The sequence below is a fragment of the Berghia stephanieae genome, chromosome 2 (genome assembly GCF_034508935.2).
Source record: "Berghia stephanieae isolate SIO BIC M18660-M18661 chromosome 2, UCSD_Bste_1.3, whole genome shotgun sequence".
NCBI lineage: Eukaryota > Metazoa > Mollusca > Gastropoda > Nudibranchia > Aeolidiidae > Berghia > Berghia stephanieae.
Genome location: NC_088361.1, coordinates 125,011,226 through 125,028,130, shown reverse-complemented (window position 1 = coordinate 125,028,130; position 16,905 = coordinate 125,011,226). Strand labels below are relative to the sequence as shown.

Here is a 16,905-nt window from a genome sequence, read left to right as displayed (position 1 = left end):
TTGTTACTGAGTGAGCTTAACTTTCGAGGTGTCTGGGCGGCGCTAAGGTTTTTCCGTTATAGATTGAACGAAGATGACGTCACTCAACCCTTTGTTATTGTATTTTGCCATCCGCGTTTGTGAGTGATTCTCACTAAACTTTATTACCCCGACTATAAAAGTTCATGATTACACAATGTTTTGTGTGTTGGTCCGTTATACTTTCGGATGGCAATGTTATGAGCTTCTTAGCCAAGCGCATACTATCTATATCGGCCAAGAGCCGTTCTGGTTCAGTACACTAAATAAATGGGCTGATTTTGTGTTTTGACGGTGCTCGATAATGTCGAAGAATGACTTAAATATTGGTTTTGTCCGTAGGTAGAGTGGAATGAGAACGCAGAGAGAAAGAAAGAGAGAGAGAGAGAGAGAGAGAGAGAGAGAGAGAGAGAAAGAGAGAGAGAGAGAGAGAGAGAGAGAGATGGATGGATGGATGAATGGATGGATAGCTGGATAGATAGATAGATAGAAATATAGATAGATAGATAGATAGATAGATAGATAGATATATAGATTGTTAGAACGACAGACAGACACAGAGAGAGAGAGAGAGAGAGAGAGAGAGAGAGAGAGAGAGAGAGAGAGAGAGAGAGAGAGAGAGAGAGAGAGGCTTTGCCAAACCAAAGGATCGCAAGATCTTGGGATGATCCATTGTTTTTCCTAAAGTAGCCTCTAATGACCGCGGCAATTATATTAATCTCATGTAAAGAGATTGTTGAGTCGTTATTTTGGCAGCAGAACTTCGGAGTTCTGCCAAAAGTGTGCAGTTAAAACGTGGCATGACTTTTTATTGTGTCCTCAATGTTGCTGAGTTCACGGAATTCACAACACTACTCTTACATTATGCTCAGTTACATCGTGGGTTAAAAGGGCTTGGTATTAGAAGGACTCTGAAGCCGCACACACTGTGGAGGCCCTTGAGGGCTTATCTGATAAAACAGGAAAAATTGTGCTGCAGTGGATTCCAAGTCATGTAGGTATATATGGAAATGAAATTGCCGATCAACTGGCCAAAGAAGGAGCCCAAAAGGAACAACCGAAGTCGTCAATCACTTACCATCAGCAAAAGAAAATAATAAAGCTAAAAATAGACAAAGAAAGGAATGACACACACCTGGAACACAACAAGCAGGATCCAATCCATGCCATTCAGCGAAGTAGCCAAGTCACTCTATTCCGCCTCCGAACAGGACACAATAGACTAAGAGGACATATGTTTACAAAGCTAGGTATTGGAACAACCCCTTATTGCCCATGTGGAACCGACCATGAAACCACTTTACATGTGCTTATGGATTGCCCATTATACAACGTGCAACGTTCGAACCACTGGGTCACCCCTACAACACTCAACACAAAGCTCTATGGTGAGGCTGAGGACCTAAAGCGGACCACAGACTTCATAGCAGATATCGGACTGCAGCCATAGATGTCCATCAGAGGAACGAAGAAGAAGAAGAAGAAGAAGAAGAAGGCACTGGTGGCTTGATCACACTCTAGTGGTATGACATTCGCCTTTGAATCGGAAGGTCCAGATTTCGAGCGGTGCAGAGTTGAGTCCTTGGAAAAGGCCTTTTACTCATATTCTCTCATTTTACTCAGGTATAAAATTGGTACTGAAAAGTGAGTGTAGCAGGCACTTTTGTTGATAATAACAGAAAATGAAGGAAGTAGAAAAGTGCCACAAGACAATAGAGAATAAATATATCGCGGCGATGGGGGCTCGAACCGAGACCGACTGAAGACCACCATGCAGCCATTTAACCAATTAACTGCCGTACTCTTGAAAACTTTGACCAGACAACTCGTCTTTCAAATGTAGATCGATTTAAATGACCCTCATCTTGGCAAAAACTCTCAAATCTGGGACCTCGCAAGGCCTCTGGTTTGAGAGCTTTTGTGAAGATGCACGGCAGCGGCCATTAGAAATTATAATAAACTCAGTCAGTCAACGGACGTACAATAAGCAAATCTAATTTGTGATCCATTACACCACAAACACTTCATATCAACATTTCAAACTTTCAAAGGATTATTAATTTTTTATCAAGTTATTTAACCAGTTAACGGTCTTACTCTTGAAAAAAAAAAAAAAAACAAAAAAAAAAACAAACAAACTCGTATTTAAAAATTTGGCCAGGAAACTTGTCTTTCAAATATCGATCGATTTAAATGACCCTCATTTGGCAAAAACTCCCAAACCTGGCATTTCCGCGAAGTTAAAATAGGTACCTACATGTTCATTGTGAATAATTCTAGCTGTAATATTCATAGTTCATCTATGTCATGGTCTCAAGTGAGTAAAGAGCTACTCGACTATGCATAAAGATATATGTAGAATGAGGCCCCAGAATTTACTAGTTACTATAAATGAAAAACAATTAACGATTTGTTTACAATGAAATAAAAATAATGATGAAATTTAATTAAAAGAGATAAACAGTGATCGTGGCAGTTACAAATAGAGATATGAATATTTTACGTAACTTATGATAATATGTCAGGTTCGTAAGTTTACGTTTCCAGGCAGTTGATGGGCTTGGATGATCTATTCCTCTGATAACAGGATCGGACTCGTAAAATTCCACTTCCAGGCAATTGGTAATGGGTTAATATGTAGTCCTTTGACAGCGGGCTCGAGTTTGATCCTTGAAGATTATACAATCAAAGTTAAAAGCTCCGGCGTCTTAATGGTGTAGATATAATATCTACAAAGTCCCAAAAGATAAAAATCTTCCAGTATATATATATATATATATAAGGAATAGAGCGACTGGCCGTCCGGCATAGATTGTGGAGAGAAAGTGAGTGTCAAATGTTAGACCTATCAGCTTTTATAATAAGTGGCTACGTGACAGAATGTAGAACGAAAAGTATTCACTAATTAGAAATTAATTCGAGGGAAGGCTATAAAAGGAAAGACGATCTAATATTAGAAGGTAAAGTTTATCTAAGCCTACCGAAATATAACTGGAGTGAGATGAATTCAGTTCTTAATAAAATAAAATTTAATAAGATAATTGTGAACAACCTTTACTGTGACACCCCCCACCCACGTTTAAAATATACTCTTTAACCATTATGGGAAAGATAGATTTTACAAACGGAAGTAAATTTACTATCATGATACTCTAGCATTAATCCATTGTTATGATTTGTGCTACAATTAAATTATTTATTAACTAGACATGGAAATGTTTATATTAACGTAGGTATATGAATGGGTGACAATAACAATGAAAGATTGTGATTACAAATCATTGTGATGAACAACATGATGGCAATGTGATTACAAATCATTGTGATAAACAATAGTGATGGCAATGAAGCATGATTTAAGTCGATGATATGAAGGTAATTTACTGAATGAAATGAATGAAAATGTAAATGGAATATTGACATTTCAATTATTAATCATAAATGAGTGAAAATTCATAACAATAATATATAAAGAGAAGATTTCCCAAATCATGAATGGGTATGGTATATATATCCAAACAATACTCAATGTTACATTAAGTTGGGTCATCATGTTTACAAATAAAATTATCGAAATTGTGCGTTCTGATTTGGCATAGTTTGCGAGGTAACTAACAGTATGGGAGGTTAAGTTATACCCTTCTCACGTGTTTATACTAATCGAGAAAGTAGGTCGGCGTGAATATTTTCACAGCCTGGTATGTGAGAGATACTGAAAGTGTAATTTTGCAAAAATAGACTCCACCTTAGTACTCTACTATTATTCATTTTGTTATTTCTTATGTACGTGAGTGGTTTATGTTCCGTTTCGACCACAAACTCTTTTAGCAGTAGATATCTGCTGAATGTCTTTAAAGCAAAGACGATGGCCAGTCCTTCACGCTCTATTACAGAGTGTCGTGATTCTCTGTCCAATAATTTTCTGCTTGCATATAAGCAAGGCATTAGAGTTCCCTCATGCTCCTGTAATAGTACACCTGCGATGCCCTTATCAGACGCGTCAGTTCTTACAACAAATTCTTTTGACATGTCGGGTAATTTAAGAATTGGTTCTGAACAGAGTAATGCCTTTAATTGGTTAAAGCTATTCTGACACGCTTCTGTCCAAACAATTTTGTTCGGTGACCCATTCTTTGTCAGATTTGTTAGCGGTGTCGCGATGTGCGCGAAGTTGTAAATGTAATTCCTGTAAAAATTTAGGAGCCCAAGTACTTTGCGTACTTCTTTTTTTGTCTTAGGTGGTTGCAATTGTGCGATTTTTGTTTGTTTTTCTGTCTCGGGTGTCTGTGTCCCATGACCAACGGTATGACCGAGAAAATCAATTTTGTAAAATGCAATGCTTGTTTTTGACGGTTTTGTTGTTAAAGAATTACGTTTTAATGCTTCAAGCACTAATTCTAAGGTTGTCATGTGATCAGTCCATGAGTTTGAGAAAATACATGCGTCGTCAAAGTATGAGAGTGTAGACGGGATGTCTTTTAATAACATACGCATCATTCTTTGGAATGTCGATGCGGCTGTCGATAATCCAAATGGCATATAGTTAAATTCTAACAATCCTAATGGTGATTGAAATGCTGTGTATTTCTTACATGATTCTTTCAGTGGAATCTGCCAGTAACCTCTAGAAAGATCACATTTTGTCATGTATTTTGCTTGAGATAAGGCGGCAAATAAATTCTCTTGATTTGGTATTGGTTCTGCATCAAACACTGTTGCTTCATTTAATTTGCGAAAGTCGATACATAGCCTTATCGATCCGTCTTTCTTTTTCACTACTACTATTGGTGATGAGTATGGGCTTGAAGAATATCTAACTATTCCTGTATCTAGCATATCCTTAACTTCCTTTTCAACTTGTTCTCGTGCGTGAAATGGAATAGGATAGTTTTTCACGTTGATAGGGGTAGATGTGGTTAACTTTATGTCGTGTTCCACTAATGTTGTATGTCCGGGTGCGTCTGTAAAGACTGACTGGTACTTTTCTAATAATGACCTGATTTCTCGTTTCTGACATTCGTTTAGTTGAGGATTGATTGTGACGTCATTAATTGTACTATTTTTAGAGTTACTGTGTTGTGGGGTGTGTTGTAGTTCGACATCATCGCTGTGAGTTTCGATGATTAATCCTACATTTGCAGCTTCCACATGGTTAAATATTGGTTGTGATAATCCGTCTCTATCGAAATATTTTTTTAGCATGTTTGCATGGAATGTCTTTGTTGTGTTGTTAATTTGAATCTCGTAATTAACACCAGATCGTACTGCTAATACCTTGAATGGTCCTTTCCATGTAGCTAAAAGTTTACTCGAGTCATCGGGTAAGAGTATTAGTACTTTGTCACCAATCTCAAATTTTCTTGATTTGCTTTTGCGATCAGAGTATTCCTTGTATTTCTCTACTTTTTTAGTGACGGATTCCTGTGCTAGCTTACATGTGTCCTCTATGCTGTCTTTCAGGTTTCTTACATATTCGTAAGCAAACATAATTTCGTTATTGTCCTCCTCATTCCCTTTACAAATGTCGGCTACTATATTGATCGGGCCGCGAGGTGATCGTCCATACATCAACTCAAATGGGGAGTAGCCTGTAGATTCTTGGGGTATTTCTCTATATGCAAATAGGATTGCTGGTAAGTATCTGTCCCAATCATCTGGTTTTTCTGCTGACACTTTTCTTAACATATTCTTTAGAGTCCCATTAAATCTTTCACAAAGACCATTTGCTTGGGGTGGTAAGGAGTTGTGAATGAGTGTTGGATTCCCATGAGTTTCATGGTTTCATGCATCATATGTGATGTAAATTGGGGTCCATTGTCCGACAGTATCTCATTTGGTATGCCTATTCTAGTAAAAATTGTCATCAATGCTTCAGCTATGTGATCCGATGTAGTTGATTTCAATGCTATCGCTTCTGGCCACCTGGTTGCGTAATCGACTAGTGTTAGTATGTGTGTATGGTTTCTATCTGATTTTGTTAAAGGGCCTATAATGTCAATTGCAACTTTTTGAAAAACTTTTTCAATAACTGGGGTTGTCTCTAATGGCAATCTCGGTATTCTGCCTTTTGCGACTCTTCTTTGGCATGTGTCACACGATTTCACATATTCTCGGACGTCTTTAGTAATTCCAGGCCATGTGAAATTCTCGGATATTCTCTTCAATGTGGAAGAGCTCCCAAGATGTCCAGAAGTTATTGAATCGTGCGCTATTCCAAGGATTTTGTTTCTGTAAATACTCGGCGTGACCAGTTGTTTAACTATTTTGTTTCTTTTCCTATGTAACCTGAACAGAATATCTTTTTCAATGATGTATTCAACTTTTGATTTCGTCCCTTTGTTTGCGATATTGAAATATGATGTTAAAGTCGGGTCCTTTTTCTGTTCTTCAATGAACGTGTTCCTGTCAAATTGTTGTGGCTCTAGAGAAATAGTCATTGGCTTCTCTGTTGTCTTAGTCATCTTTCTTGTTTCTGCTAGACAAGCTGTTTCTTGGGTTAATGACCATTCTTTTACATCTGTTGGGTTGTCTTTAAGACCTTTTATATTGCCAACAATAACATCAGCGACGGGGTTGGGAAGTATACAGCATTCCACTATTCCTGTATAGTATGGGGTTTCTATGTACACATTAGCTGTTTCTAAGGTTTCGACTGTGCCACTGAATGTGATGCATTGTACCGTTTTTCCAGTTTTGTCTTCGTCATTGATCAAAGATGCTTTTATTCCTACTGTACTGCATCCTGTGTCTCTCAATATTTTGCAATCAGTTCCATTAGCTTTGCCTTCACAAAAAAATAGCGATCCTGATTTGTGAGTTTGTGTTAAAAGTGACATACCTTTCACGCAATACACATTTATATTTTCTCCTGACATTACTCGTGTCTGATTGTTTACACTTGTTTGGAGTGATGCATTTGCAGTTTCTTTTGGATATCCCACGATTTTGTAACATTTGTCTGCTGTGTGGCCTTTCATTCCACAATATTGACATTTAATTATAGGTTTGTTGGTTTTCTTATACTCAGTATTATTGTCAGTGCTATTTCTTGTTTTGTTTTGATAGGATCGGCTATGGTCTCTATTGAACTGTTTGTTCCATGGTTTGTTACTATGATCATCTTGTTTCACTTGCGTGTTCCGAGTGATTGATCGGCTCGTTCTATTTGAGTACTGAACTTTAGGTGTACCTGGACTCTGAGCAGCAGCAGCGTAGTATGGTTCCTTCAATGTTCTGCTAAGGGGTGTCAATGGATGTGCGCTGTTAAAGTTTTCTGCGTAGATTTTTAATTTGTCCAAGTTTTCTGCCTTTCTCTCTTTAAAGAATGCGACTAAATCTGGGTTGCAAGCTTGATAGATTCGATTCTTCAGCGTGAGATAGTAAAGGCCTGCAAAGTCGTCTTGTTTTACGTTTGCCAACTCAAGCCACCGATTTAGAAATTGAGTAATTCGGTTCACGAATGTATTAAAGTCTTCTCCACTTTCCGGTTTTGCAGTGTGAAACCTTTCCTGGTAACCATCTTCCGTTAATCTAAATCTTTTTAGTAGAGCGTCTTTAATTTTTCCATAGTCATCTGCATCTTCAGTTGTTAAGGTATAGAAAACTTTTAGCGGTTCTCCGGATAAGCAGTTAATCAAGGCTGTGGCCCATTTGCTTTCTGGCCAACGATAACCTTTAGCCTGAACTTCGAATCGGTGTAAGAAGGATTCTAGACAGTCTGAGCGTTCATCGTATGTTGGCATGCGTGGAAGTTTCACGAAAAATTCATCACTATTATTATGTTTTCTTTCATGACCGGTTTTTGTTTTTTCAATTTCCAGCATCATTTGGGTCCTTTTGGTTTCTTCTTCTGCTAAAGCTATTTGTCTTTTTAGTTCCCTTTCTTGGACTCTTTCTTCTCGTTCTTCTCTACGTATTCTTTCTTCGTGTTCTTTTTCTTCTCTACGAATTCTTTCTTCATTTTCTTCTCTACGAATTCTTTCTTCGTGTTCTTTTTCTTCTCTACGAATTCTTTCTTCATTTTCTTCTCTACGAATTCTTTCTTCATTTTCTTCTCTACGAATTCTTTCTTCTTTTTCTTCTTTTATTTTCTCTTCGCACCATGAAAATATTCTTTCCTGGGGTATTTCTAAGTCCTTTGCGAGACTTAAGTATCTTTTATATGCTTCCATTTTTGCAACAAATTAGTTACGATGTTTTATATATATATATTGACAGGATACTGTTACTGACTGTTTTATTTATTTACACTTACTGGAATGAACTGTTCTATTTTTAGAAATCTCTCTCTCTTATTTCAACTTATTATGTATGTTGAATTTGATGCCTTTTATCGTTATATCTTATAAAGCAATGTGTCAATACAATGCGGAGTTATGACTTGAGTCAATAACAATGTGTCAATCGCGTGTACTCTAAACTATGTTACTACGAAAAATGTATCACCAATGTGTGTGACTCGTCGTTAGTTTGTGTACAATTATTCGCAATGACGCTAATATACTAGAGTGTGATAACAATAATAGGATGCCAAAATAATCCCAAGTTATCTATCACTAAATATAACACGACAGCTAGTAGACTCCTTTTATTATTATTTAGTTTTTAAAGACTCACTTTTCAGAACATAATATATAAGTGGTTTTCGGTAACAGTAATATGCCAAAGATGTATTTAAAACAAATCACTATGCAAAACAAATCACGATGTCTATAGTTACTATGTGATGCCCAACTCATGTAAAAGAGAATAATGAAGGATATATTTACCAACTCAGTTCGTGGCTGGGACCTCTCTCTTGTTCAATGGTTGTTCAACAATTGTAATTAGGCATTGAAGAGTGTTTAACAGTGATGTCTGAAATACAAAACAATAAAATATCGTAAGATTTACAATAGTTACAAAATGTGTTCACAACACTGAGTGATTGGATGATAGGTGAATGAATCGTTATGGAATGTAAACATATTGAAAACAATTCATGAATGAGGCAAACAACAAAATGAAATGAGTGATATAATAACAAAGTGGACAAGGAATGAATGAATGAATGAAAAACTGAGTGAATAAATGAATGAATGAATGGATAATGTATGAATGAAAGAATGAAGGGAGGAATAAATGTATGAATGATTGGATAAATGAGTGAATAAACGAATGAATGGATGAATGAATGAATGAATGAATAAATAAATGAATGAACAATGAATGAATGAATGATTTATAAATGAATAAATGGATGAAGGAATGAATCAATAAAATGCTATTCAATTTGAATGAAAGAATGAATGGATAAATTGCTATTCCATTTAAATGAAGAAATGAAAAAGAAAAAAAAATTAATCCTGTAAATAGGGAGTTCAATTAAAATATGATCAAGTGGGGCAATTAAGAGTTTTACAATTTAAACTTTAAAGTTAGATGAAATAGATATAAGTAACTAAATAAATTCAATTCTTTATATGTGTCCCCTCCAAAATGTCATGGTCTCAAGTGAGTAAAGAGCTACTCGACTATGCATAAAGATATATGTAGAATGAGGCCCCAGAATTTACTAGTTACTATAAATGAAAAACAATTAACGATTTGTTTACAATGAAATAAAAATAATGATGAAATTTAATTAAAAGAGATAAACAGTGATCGTGGCAGTTACAAATAGAGATATGAATATTTTACGTAACTTATGATAATATGTCAGGTTCGTAAGTTTACGTTTCCAGGCAGTTGATGGGCTTGGATGATCTATTCCTCTGATAACAGGATCGGACTCGTAAAATTCCACTTCCAGGCAATTGGTAATGGGTTAATATGTAGTCCTTTGACAGCGGGCTCGAGTTTGATCCTTGAAGATTATACAATCAAAGTTAAAAGCTCCGGCGTCTTAATGGTGTAGATATAATATCTACAAAGTCCCAAAAGATAAAAATCTTCCAGTATATATATATATATAAGGAATAGAGCGACTGGCCGTCCGGCATAGATTGTGGAGAGAAAGTGAGTGTCAAATGTTAGACCTATCAGCTTTTATAATAAGTGGCTACGTGACAGAATGTAGAACGAAAAGTATTCACTAATTAGAAATTAATTCGAGGGAAGGCTATAAAAGGAAAGACGATCTAATATTAGAAGGTAAAGTTTATCTAAGCCTACCGAAATATAACTGGAGTGAGATGAATTCAGTTCTTAATAAAATAAAATTTAATAAGATAATTGTGAACAACCTTTACTGTGACAATCTATATAATTACCTCCATCATAGGAATTAAATATGTTCACAATTAGAACAATGAGTTTTAAAAATGCAAGTGTTTAGGCTGTGTCAACAGTGCAGCTAGCGTAAATCAATATTGATAAAAAGGCCGAAAGCAAATTCTGCACTGAGATGCAAAGTGTATGCCCGATAAGCTATGCGATGTCAGCACTGAGTCGAGAAGGGCAATGAGTGTAAAGTGCCTTTTCCAAAGATACAAGGGTCAGACTTCGCAAACTCCGCACTCTGGGTCGTTGAACCTCATCAAACGTGCGGCTATGTGGTCTTGTGGTATGACACTCGCCTCCAGATCGAAAGGTCCAAGGTCTGAGCGGTCGATAGAGTTAGTCCTTAGGCTCTTAACTTACATTCTCTGATCGTACTCATGTGTAAAATGAGTACCTGGCCGTGAACAGCGTGGTCTCTCTGTCGAAAACAAAATTGTAATACATAATATTGCCTAACAAGCGTCATGTCTCGTCCTACATATTAAACATTGCTGTTGGCCAGGGACCTCTTGTAAAGAGCTTTGAGCACGTTTAGTGGATATTGCGCTATATAAATGCTCATGTTTGGGGAGGGGAGTTCAAAGTTGAGACATAACAATGACTAATAGTGCCATGGACATCACTGAAAAATTGAGAAAATGTTTCAACCTTTTTTTTTTTCTTCAAGTTTTGAGTCTCTGGTAAAATATTTATTGGTAGATAGAATTAAAGCCGTGACAGATAAGATCAGAAGGAAACAGTACATGGTCCAATAAGATAATTTAAATTCCCGGGGACTGAAGCATTGGACATATAAAAATACAAACGAAAAGGTGAAATTGGAAAGAAGGCTTCGGAAGGGAACGGTGGTCGGTACAGCATTCGAAGCCTTTCCATTTTCACCTTTTCGTAAAGCGCTTTGAGCATGTTTAGTGGATATTGCGCTATATAAAAGCTCAAGTATATTCTTTTGTATTTTTACAATCCCAGGCTATGATTTATTTTTTTTTTTATTTATTTATTTATTTATTTATTTATCTATTTATTTATTTATTTATTTATTTGTTTGTTTATTATTAATTTATTTATTCATATTTGATTTGTTTCATTTATCTTTATTTTTTACTTTCTTTTTAGATTTTCAGACTGTTGGGAAGAAACATGCATATCCTGAAGACAATGAGTTTCGCTAAGGACACAAGCACTGCCAATCAAGTGAAAAAGTCCGTGACCTACTTACCCTGTCGTACAATGGTAAACCTTTTTTTTTATTTTTTTATTTATTTTTTTATTTATTTTTTTTTGCATTACTTTTTTTTTGGTGGTGGTGGGGGAAAGGGGGGGGGGGGCAGAACGTTTTCACTTCAAGTATTGACATATTTAGATGGCCTTAACCTCGTCAGAAAGTCTTAATCCAGATTTATTTTTTTAAAGGGATAAATATCTACTTCTAAAAAGTCTCAACTTAAACACTTTTTGAACAATTGGGGAGTCATCTTTATATATAATATATCGATAATAGTGGAGAAAAGTTTTATGGCTAATTGTTAAAAGCGTTTTGTCATCAGGCCTGCTAATAGCGTGGCACGATAAAGGTCAGAGACATACATTTATTAGCCCCCATGTCAACATCAACAAACCGTATCCGGCCGATGGCAATTATGCCAAAACAGCAAAATATCGTACGACAGACTCAGGAGACATGCGAGGGACTCGAATCTGTCTGTCTCCATGATGTATCTTATCTACACACTTCAGTGATAGTTGATTAGATTACTCTGAAGTGGCCACAGGGGGCGAGCATGACAATAAATTGTGGTTATAATTTATCGTGAAATGTCATCAGTTAGGGCACACAGTATCGCGTGCTTGATAGATTGAAGTCTTAAAAAAAAACAAAAAAAAAAAAACAACAAACAAAAACACCAAAAAACAGAGCAATGATTATTTGAGTATGTGGATAATTATTAAAGGAGTGGGGGCAGATTGTATCTTTATCAAAAGGGTGCTTTAGTTTTATATAATATATGAATTTTCAAAAAATAATGAAAGATAATCATGGTGGTTACCATACTGCAGAAGGTAGAGCACTTTGAACGTGCGAACAAAACTGGTATAAATTTGACCAGAAGTACCCATGAAGTCTTAAAACCATTTTTCTTCCTTATTGCTTAGTAGTTGAAACATGTTCATTCTATGTTATTGTTTTTCCACATCTTTCTCTTGTATTAATTTTTACTGAACTGTGATTGAGTGGTCGAAGTCATTGTTCCGTTTCGCAGAAATTATTTCGAATCTCATGATTGGTGGAAAGCAATATTTATAATGTCGGATGCACGCTGCCAAAACCGGAAATTTACTTGGCCCCCATGAGTCCTGTGACATAACATTTATATATTTAATTCGTTTATTTGTTTTATAATATGCTTTCTTTTTATTTTTATTTTTTTTTTTGGGGGGGGGGGGGGGGTTCGACGATTTTTGTTTTTTTTTTGTTTTTTTGTTTTTCGAATTTGGTTGTTTGTTTGTGTGTGTGTGTGTGTGTGTGTGTGTGTGTGTGTGTGTGTGTGTTGTGTTTTTTAAGCGTTGTTGTTTGTTTTTTTTAATTTGTTTGTTTTATAATTAGCGGGTAAGGTGTTGTAGTTGGGCTATCAATCTTTGGTAATGTCCAAATGGTTGCAACTTTTGATTTTACATTTTCGAGCTTTTGTACAGCAGGGTTTTTTTGGGTTTTTTTTTTTCTTCTTAGCATTTGCTTAGCTGTTGCTTTGTTTCGATTAATCTATCGTGGGATTTATCATGGGTGATGCTTGTTTCCCATTAGCTGTGACAAGAGAAAGGAAATAAAACCTGCCGAATGATCATATTATGTTTAAGAGTGTAATATATATATATATATATATATATATATATATATATATATATATATATATATATATATATATATAGAGAGAGAGAGAGAGAGAGAGAGAGAGAGAGAGAGATTTCATTCCTCTGGAAAATTGTAGTTGTCAAGATACTCGAATTTTCTTAATTTTTGGAAGAAAGAAAAAAGGAGGAATGAGGAGAGAAAATGACAATGCAAGAGTGAGCTCTATAGATAGAATGAAGATGACGTCACACATGCCTTTGTTATTGTTTTTTGCCATCCGCGATTGTGAGTTGTTCTCACTAAACTATAAAAGTTGATGGTTACACAGAGTTTTGTGTGTTGGTCCGTTATACTTCCGGATGGCAATGTTGTGAACTCCTTGGCCAAGCGCAATCTATCTATAGAGAGAGTGTGCGCTTGGCCAAGCTACTCACAACATTGCCATCTGAAAATATCACGGACCAACACACAAAATGATGTGCAAACGTGGTCGTTTACAGTCTGGTTAATACAGTTTAGTGAGAATTACTCATAAACGTAGATGCAAAAAACAATAACAAAGACCTGAGTGACATCATCTTCATTCTATCTGTCGAGAAGGCAAGAGAGCAGTGACTTCTTATATAGGTACTATCAGTAGACAATGCAAGAGAGAGATGGAGGTGTGTGTGTGTGTGTGTGTGTGTGTGTGTGTATGTGTGTGCGTGTGTGTATACAGGTGTAACTGTGGGTAATTGAATAAAGAGGTTGCTTCAGATTCACTGCACAGTTCTGAAACGCATGAGCGGCCAAAATATTGACAGAACCACGTGAAGAAAACGTGCCTCCTCATACGATAAATTTACACGGGTGCAGTATCAGATATCCGTGTTTCTATTCGATATCAGAATAGTCTTTCAAAATGACATGATATTATGAGCTCTGTTTTCAATCTTAGTTTCCAAGCTGACCGATATAGATAGAATGCGCTTGGCCAAGGAGTTCACAACATTGCCACCCGGAAGTATAACGGACCAACACACAAACTCTGTGTAACCATGAACTTTTATAGTCTGGTTAATACAGTTTAATGAGAACAACTCACAAACGCGGATGGCAAAAACCATAACAAAGGCCTGAGTGACGTCATCTGCATACTATCTATAAAGTAGTAATAATACTATTTTATTTTGTTCTACTGAGCTCAGCTATGTTACTAATTTATTGACCAATGTTTAACTTCAACTCAATAAATTATTATGCATGCATCTTGCATCGTATTATGAGCATGAGGTCATTTATATAATTAGATATTTGTTCACTCATTTGAACGAGGGAAAAAGCTCAATGGGAGAGGGGGTTGACAATAGTTAGATTTTGGTTGTCGTCGCATCATGTTTATGGTCTGATTAACTCCAGCCAAAGAGGCGATCAGTCTTACGGGATAATTTTCAAATTATGATTTGTTATAATTATGCCAGCCAGAGCAGGTTAGCTATTCACTTTTAGCATTTAACTCATTTAATTAACTGGACTGATATAACTCTTGGTATTACCACCATTTAGGTACCATTCCGATAATCAGCTGTTCGGAGTCAACAGCTGAGTTCAAAAGTTCATACCGATGTGTGTCTTCTTGTTTCATCAGCTGAGATCTCACACAAACAGCATGCACTGCCGTGTGACTTGCTATTTTCAGCCTGCGACCCACACTGTTTTCATGCGTTAACCTTTATTTTCATTGGTCGCTGCTATTTGAACTCTCTGATCATTGGCTGATACTCCGTCTTAGCTGACCTCTTAGCGGCGAATGAGGTCGAACCAGCGGCTGGGTCGATGCAAACAACAACGAACGCCGTGTGCTGTCTGTGTGCCAGGTACTTGGCTAGTGAGTGCCGTATGTCATAAAATAAAGCTTCGAGTTGGCACACAAAAGCCGGTATATTTAGCGACCTTGAGATGGCTATTTTTCTTCAGACAGTGATTATTAGTCCTGGGGTCCAAGCATGATATCATTCATTGTAACCGGTGTCTGGTGTATGTAATAGACCGCTACTTAATAATTGTGCTTGCGCAGTCTTATATCAAATGATAATATTCCCGTGTTATTCTCGGGAGGTTCCGGACTTTTTCACATTACAGTGTGTGGTATCTTTGTTCAGTGGTGTCGGTGGATTCCTTTGATCTCTTTGATCTCTTGATAGGTGTCGACCGAATCTTATGTAAGTAGACTAAAGCTTCTACTGATTAAAAAAATGAATTTTAATATGTCTTAATTTGACATTTCTGTTATTTGTCCATAATCTCAGTCTTAAGGTTTACTCACCACACACTGTTGATAATTGATGCTATGTGTTTGAGTAAAATACAAAATCCACCAGTCGGATATGATGTATTAACACAAAACTATTTTTGTAACCTTAAACGTTTATAGTCTGATTGATAGAATTAAGTGAGAAAAAAACATTAAAACGGCGGTACTACCGCAAACTCGGGGACCCAAATAATTTGGGGGGTTTGGGAGAGGGGAAACTTTTAAAAAAAAAATAATTTTGGGGGGTTGGGAGGGGGGAAACTTTTTTTTCTTTTTTATAAAGTCTCTCCCAAACGCCCTACTATCTAAGATAGACTTAAAAAAAAAAAAGAAGTTCCCCCCCCCTCCCTCCCAAACCCCCAAAATTATTTGGGTCCCCGAGTTTGAGGTAGTACCTAAAACGGCTGCCTTAAAATAACAAAGAGTCGAGTGACGTTAATTTCGTTCCATCTATAGATTACTACTACTACTACTACTACTACTACTACTACTACTACTACTACTACTAGATCTACTACTACTTACTACTACTACTACCACCACCACCACTACAAGCTGGGAAAGGCCATAAATTCTATTCAGATTGTTTAATTAAATCAATCAGTTATCAACGATTTTAATCCCTGGTTTTTGCCTAATTAGATGGAACTTTATTATCAATCGCTTGACATTCTATTAGAATAAGGCTAGTCCAAAAACAACAATAAAAACAAAACAAACAAACAAAAAAAGAAAGAAAGAAAATTTATTTAATAGACCGTCTAACCCAAAAATCATCACAAAAGAAAAAAAAAAAAAGAAAGAAACAGACCGCCGTCTAGCCCAAAAAGCATCACAAAACAAAAACAAATAAAAATAAAAATCCCAGAGATGGACCAGATTCATTTGCTTGCGAGTTTGGTGCTTGTCATCTCGCACCTGGTAGTTCCCTTGCCTTTGCCCCGGTTTCTATAGCGCTATTTTCCAGAGTCCTGTATAATATAAATCACTGTTGTCTCTTGTCTTAATTATCCCACCAAGAGGTGGTACTTTGGTGTCTTGGTCTATAGATTTTGATGACAGTAATTCATGAACGTTCGCAACCGGCATCCTAACAAAAGGTTTACAAATTTAGTTGCGCTTTAAAGCTTCATATACTATACGACGAATCCAATTAATTGAAGAGATCAAAACAACTTTCCATCTTGCCTCCGCCCTAAATGGCTATCAATAGCCTATGGGGGTAGCCTATACAAGCCTTAAAGCCTAAACACTGTTTACCACATACCTTTTTCTTGTATCATTGCATTCTCGGTTCATTGACTAGCCAACCTATACAACCTAAAAATAGATTATAAAACAAGAAATATCAAACTGTTCTGGCTGCAGTCGTGATTTTGTTTGTTCAAGGAACCTCAAGTGTTAATAATTACCGTTACACATCCTTAAATGAAATCAATATTTTCGTTTACGAGACACATTTTATGGAAGTAAAGCATACTCA

The 16,905-nt window shown here is 36.3% G+C and overlaps 1 protein-coding gene across 2 annotated transcripts in view; it reads left to right on the top strand.

The window, feature by feature from the left end:
* Window positions 1-14,910: 14,910 nt before the first annotated feature.
* LOC144966521 (protein phosphatase 1 regulatory subunit 3B-B-like) overlaps window positions 14,911-16,905 on the top strand; it is a 7,591-nt gene continuing 5,596 nt past the window's right edge. Inside the window, exon 1 of one of the 2 annotated variants that reach the window (XM_078903152.1) lies at window positions 14,911-15,330. The gene's annotated coding sequence lies outside the window, so the exon portion shown is untranslated. The remainder of the gene's footprint in view (window positions 15,331-16,905) is intronic. The other variant, XM_078903153.1, reaches the window with a different exon arrangement.